Raw genomic sequence first — 6700 nt, 5'->3', positions numbered from 1 at the left:
TGGGTGTGGACCTTCCCATTTTGGGGTGAAAGAGGGCCGATCCTCTGGCAGCTTATAAAACACTAGTTGGCCGGGCTGTAAGACAGGAGAAATTTGGGAGGCGGATGGATCAGGAAGGAGCCAATCCTGATATTTCCACAATTCAGTGCAGAGGAGAGAAAGTAGCGGAAGGGCCATATTGGGAGGAACTGGTCCTTTGTGGGAAGGGAGCCGCGGGGGTAGAATTGGGCAGCCGTACATAATCTCAAAGGGCGACAACAAGGAAGGGTTCTTTGGGAGGGCCCGAATGTGGAGTAGAGCTAAGGGAAGTAAGCGAACCCAGTCAAGGTGTAGTTCTAGAGATAGTTTGGTCAGGATGTCTTTTAGAGTCCTATTGACTCTTTCTACTTTTCCCAAAGCCTGTGGTCGATAAGGACAATGTAAATGCCAGGGGAGTGAGAGCGACTTGGAGAGGTTCTGGATAATTTGGGCAGTGAACTCAGGGCTGTTATCTGATTGGAGGGAGGTGGGCATCCCGAACCTAGGAAAGATCTGGGTGAGGAGGATAGAGGCAACCGCGGATGCTCATTTGTTAGTGGTGGGGAAAGCTTCGACCCATCCTGAAAATGTATCACTAACATGAGTAGGTATCTGGTACACCATATGGGGGGCATGTTAATGAAGTCTATTTGCCAATCTGTGGCGGGGACATTACCCCTTGCTTGATGAGCCGGGAAGGGTCGGGCCTTGAGGGGGGTATTAGGGTTAGTGCGTTGGCAGCTGATGCACCTGCAGGTGATTTGGTTAAGTAGGGTTTTGTCTTCAGGAGAGAGAGAAAAAAGGATTGTAAAAAATGGATCAAGAATTGGGGGCTAGGATGGAACAGATCATGTAAGAAGTGGAAGAGGGACTCTTTGTCCTGGGAACAGAGGGTGTCTTGTGATAAGGCTAAAACTGCAAGGGCAGACGGATCGTTGTCTGGTGTGTCTTCTGATAGGGCAACCAACCGGGCTACTCTGTCAGCTCTGTTGTTACCTCTTGTAATGGGGGAGTCATCCTTTTGATGTGATTTGCAGTGGACTATGCCCAGTCCGTGTGGGAGTTGTGAAGCCTCTAGAAGTTTAGTAATTAAGGCTGAATTAGTGATGGAATTTCCTTTTGTGGTGAGGAGGCCTTGTTCTTTCCATACTACCACATGGGACAAGAAAATGTGGAATACGTATTTGGAATCAGTATACAGTGTGAGAGACATGTCCCGGGCTAGAGTGCAAACTCTGGTGGCCGCAATGAGTTCGGCCTGTTGATTGGTTGTACCGGGGGATAGGGCTTGTGCTTCGATGACATCTTTGAGGGAGACTACTGCATATCCTGTGTAGTGGGTGCCCTCATGTTTAAAGGAGGACCCATCAGTAAACCAGATGAGGTCGGAGTGTGAGAGGACTCCTTTGGAGATCGTGGAGTGGCACGGAAGGAAGTTGTGAAGGGCTTTCAGGCAATCATGCGAGGGAGTATGAGGAGAGTAGGGTAGAGGAAGAACCGTGGCCGGATTCAGGGGTGGGCAGGGGAGGAAAGAAATGTCTGGATTTTGGAGGAAAGAGGACAGTAAGGTCAGGAGTCTGGAGGGAGGGAGAGTCTGTAAACTTCTGTAGGTTAAGAGGTCTTTTAGGTGATGTGGGGACAGAATGCTAAGGGGCGCCCCGAATGTCAGTTTATGAGCTTCCTTCTGCAAGAGCTGTCCAGCAGCTAATGCCATAGGCAGGAGGCCCATCCCCGAACTGTGGGGTTTAATTGTTTGGAAAGATAAGCTACTGGGGCAAAGGATGGGCCATAATATTGGCCTAGGACTCCTAGAGCTTAACTGGACCTCTCATGAATGTATAATGAGAAGGGCTTTGGCAAATCAGGAAGATGGAGAGCTGGGGCTTCCACAAGGGCTTGACGGAGCTTAATGAAGGAGTGTCGGGGTGAGGAGGATAATGGTTCTTCAGGGGGGCCCTTGCTGAGGTCGTATAGGGGTCTTTCCAACAGGGAGAAGTTAGGAATCCATGCTCTAAAATACCCAGCCAGGCCTAGAAAGGAAAGGATTTCTGTCTTGGTTTTAGGAACGGGCAGGTCAGAGAGGGGTCATTTTCTGTCTAAGGTAATGGACTTTCTTTGTTGAGATAGAAGGAATCCGAGGTAAGTGACAAAAGGGGAAGATATTTGAGCTTTGACGGGGGATACCCGGTAACCTCTGGAAGCTAGAAGGCTAAGTAGGGAGGCAGTGTCAAGTTGAGACTGTTCCCATGAGGGACTGCAGAGTAGAAGATTGTCCATGTATTGTAATAAGGTGGACTCGGAGTGATCATGATGAAACTGTTTGAGGTCCTGAGCTAGGACCTGTCCAAAAATATGGGGACTATCTCAGAAGCCTTGTGGCAAAACTGTCCAAGTGAGTTGTTCAGAATGTCTTGTGTATGGGTCTGTCCAGGTGAATGTGAAAAATATTGGGAGAAGGGGTCCAGAGGGATAGAAAAAAATGTGTCCTTGAGATCTAGGACTGAGAAGTGGGAGGCCGAGGCAGGGATCCGCGATAAAAGGGTGTATAGATTTGGAACTAAGGGATGGATAGGGGACCATGGCCATGTTAATGAGGTGGCAATCTTGGACTAGGCAGAAAGATCCGTTAGTTTTTTTTAACAGCTAATATGAGGGTATTAAACGGAGAGTGAGTGGGTCTGAGGTAATTTTTGTTTAAAAGGTCCTGAATGATAGGTTAGAGGCCTATGAGGACTGAAGTGGTTAGGGGGTATTGGGCCTGACAGATATACTGTGAGGGGTCCCGTAATTTCATAGAGGCAGGAGGACATAGAGCCATGGAGGGACTTGTAATGTCCCAGACCTTGGGATCTACAGGGTGTATGAGGGTGAAACTGGAGCTTTCATTGGATAGAGGGGGGTCATTGGCTATGAGGGCCATCAGAAAGGGGGTACTGGGGGCTGTGGGAGTGGATATAGTTATGGAAACATGGAGGAGAGAAAGGATGTCCCGTCCTAGGAAAGGGATGGGACACTGGGGCATAACCAGGAAGGAGTAGGAAAAAGGTATGGAATTGTCCTGGATTGTGCATAAAAGGGGAGGGGTTTTTAATGGGAAAATCTGTTTACCTCCTACCCCAACTATAGGAGTAATGGCAGGCGTGGTAGGGCCCCGATATTCTCGCAAGATTGAGAAGGTGGCTCCTGTGTCTCGGAGGAAGGAGATGGGGCGACCGTCTACTATAAAAGTAACCCTGGGCTCCTGTTTGGTGATGGAAATGGTTGGGCGAGAAGCCCCTGGGCCCCATCAATCTTCTTCTGCCAGTCCCACTATGGCAGGCTTAGGATGGGGATTGTTTGTCTAGCCTCCCCTTCGGGTGGTTGGGCAATCAGACCCCCCAGTGGCCCTTTTTGTGGCATCTGGGGCATGGGGTGGTAGCTGGGGGAGGGGCACGCCCTTGACCAATGTCCTTCTTTTCTGCACTTGAAACAAGCTCCTGGGGGGAGCTTGTCTGTAGAGGGGCACCCAGGTTGTGGTTTTATCAGCTGGGCCAACATTTGGAAGTTGGCCTGATCAGCCTTTTGTTTACGGTGTCCTTTCTCCTCCTCCTGGTTATGGAAGACTTTAAAGGCCACTGTTAGGATCTCAGTCTGTGGGGTGGCGGGGCCCTGTTCTAACTTTTTGAGTTTAGCTTTAATGTCGGGGTAGCTTTGAGCTAGGAATTATGTCATAAGGACATGTCTTCTGTCAGGCATTTCTGGGTCTTGGCTGGTATACTGTAATAGGGCTTGAGTGAGTCTGTCTAAGAACTCGGAGGGAGTTTCCTCCCTCCTTTGAATTATGTCTTGGAGCTTCTGAAAGTTGACTACTTCACGAGCTGCCTTTTTCAGACCTGCTATTAAGCAGCAGGTGAAGATATCTCAAGAGCGGAGACCCACACGGTGTTATAATCCCAGTGTGGGTCTTGTTCGGGGACAGAGGTGGGGTCAGGGGGATAGGTGGGGTCAGTCCTGTGGGTTTCGGTAGCATGCGTTTGGGCGAAGTCCCAAACTCATCTACGCTCTTCAGGAAGGAGGGTATTGGCCAGGAGCATGAAAATGTCATGATGTGTGAAGCTGTAAGACTGGAGGGTCCATTGAAACTCCCTGACATATGTCGTGGGATCAGTGGAAAAGGAACCTACGAGTTTCTCAAGTTGGGCTAAATCTCCTAAGGAGAAAGGGACGTGAACACACACGGTGCCTTCGGATTATGCCACCTCCTGGAGGGGAGCGATAATTTTGGGAGGCCCGTGGGGACCTAGTCTGAGGGGGACTGAAGGGTTCTGGCTCAGTCTGTGGGGGAGAGACAGGTGATAGGGGCAAGGATGGAGGAGGCTCCTGGGACTTAGTTAGAGGGGAGCTGGAAGGCTCAGGATCGATCTGTGGGGGGGGAGGTGAAGGGGACGAAGGTGGAGGGGGTGAGGTGGGGGAGGAGATGGTGGTGGAGGAAGGGGGAGGGGCTGTTGTAGGAGAGGAGGGGGAAGGGAGAGGATGGGAGGCTTCTGCGGGGGAGGAGGTGGAGGCAGCTGCGATGGCGGAAGAGGGTGGATGGGTTGTAGGAGGGGGAGGGGCTGAAGGGGGCTGCCTGTATGGCAGAGGATCGTCGGCTGGGTCAAAGGTAATCAAAGGGACTGGGAATGTGTGGAGGGGAAGGGGATGGCCTGCAGGCTAGGAGAACTTGGGGCGGGGAACAGGTGGTGCAGAGGCTGGGATTTTGAGCTAGGAGGCGAAAAGCTTCAATATAGGGAATCTCCTTCCATTTTTTCAGGCGCTGGCAGTAGTTAAAAAGATCGCTAGTGATATTAGGATCAAGAGTTCCCCCTGCGGGCCATTGGTTGTTATTGTCTAGGGGGTATGTTGGCCAATCTTGGGAGCAGTATTTAGGGAGAAGTTTTGGTTTTATATCAGGCGTCAGGGAGAGGGTAGCCAGATGCTTAAGCAGGCATTCAAGAGGTGAACTTTCAGGGAGGGATGAGGAGGCTCCCATGGCTAAAGGACAGAGAAGGAGACAAACAGGGGAAGATGAACGGAGATCCTCGGACTGGGAGCAGACCGCAAGGAGACAAAGGGCGTCCCCGATGATCCTTGGTGGTCTGCGGAAACTCGTATACGAGTCGGAATTTCTTAGTAAGTGTGGGTCGTCACCTAGACTTCTCTAAGAAGGCAGAGTGCCGGAGTCACGAGGTACCTAGTACTAGGAATTTTCGGCGGAAGGAGCGGAAGGAGGAAGAGAGGGGGAAAGGGAATGTTCTCATTCACAGGGGAGTCACCTCATTTATGGCTGTTGGAGGAGGGGCCTGAGGGTCCGCCGCAGCCATGAAGGCCTGAGGTGGGGAGAGTTCCCTCCTCATCCCCGAGCGTCAGGGCCTTGCTGGACGATCACGGTCAATGGCGCTGCGATAGCTCGGGGAAGAGCGGCCTGCTCTTGGGGAAAACTTACCCAAAGGCCAAAGAGGAGTGGTGAGTGTGAGGAGCCAGCGCCGGAAAAAAAGGATGAGGGCAAGCTGCCTCTGGTGTTGGGGGAAGACGGGGCCCTGTTGGGGTGTCCCGTCTCCCGGGTTTCGGCGCCAATGAAAGGAAAGGAGCGACACACAGCTGCAATTCACCGGAGAATTCCGCTTTATTAGGGAAAGGTGCTGGGTTATATAGGAAGGGGCATGAGCTGATTGAGGTGTCACTTCTACGGGGCTGGTAGCTGTTGGCTAGGTGCTGGGATTGGGAGGGGAGCGAGAGGTGATTGGGCTTCAGGTGGCGCCGGTGGGAACCGAAGACCCGGAAGAGAAGCAGGAGGTTCCCCATCTTACGGGTGGGGGCCCTTCAAATACTATTTGTCATTTTTGAGTCACATTGTTTAGAGGCTTAAAATAGGCTTAGAATCAGGCTCCAGGAAATTCTGATATAAAATTGCATAGTTCAATGTTTAAGGGATACCTTGGTTATTTTACCACTTGATATACAAGGCAATATTGAAACATGTTTGTGTGCCTTATAAATGTTTAAAGGTCACTTGGGCTGTTGATAAATGACTGTATTCAGTTTCACTCTCTACATTCAACCTATTCAGAAAAAAAATTACTACATTAGAAAATAATAATGAATGGTTCATTTTTCTAAGGCCTGGATCAGGAAGATGGAAAAGTGTGCAGGGGAAAAAGCGAAAGATAAAACCAGACATTTCTCAGTGCTTAGGCTTTTCTTTTGCTGTTTAATATAGTCGAATTCCTTTAATATTCTTACCCAACAACTTTATTTTATAAATCAACCAAATCTGGCGACCAGTTGTTTAATCTGAAATTTCCTCACATCCTTAAACCCACACTATAAGCTTTTATAAGTAAGAGTTTAAATGACATTCAAAGAGTTTTAAAAATGCCTGAAATCCAACTCAGCCCCAGATTCGCTGGGTCAGGTTCCCTGGAAGGTGGAGTCCGGACTGTGGAAGAGGCCCGGGCCCCAGGGGAATTCCAGCACAGCCGGCTCGGTAGCCGGGGGCCGGGGGCGGGGACCCTGCTGCTGCTCCCGGGGTGTGTCCTCGGGCGGCTCCTCCGCCAGGCTTCGCTCTCCACAAACGATCCCCTTGGAGAGCCATTGTTGTCAAATTTAGGTTTAGTCCACTCTCCTCAGTATATTAGTGAATGCAAATGTATGTTGTGTATGTTGT

This window comes from Manis javanica, chromosome 14, assembly GCF_040802235.1.
Source record: "Manis javanica isolate MJ-LG chromosome 14, MJ_LKY, whole genome shotgun sequence".
NCBI lineage: Eukaryota > Metazoa > Chordata > Mammalia > Pholidota > Manidae > Manis > Manis javanica.
This window is presented reverse-complemented; position numbering follows the sequence as displayed.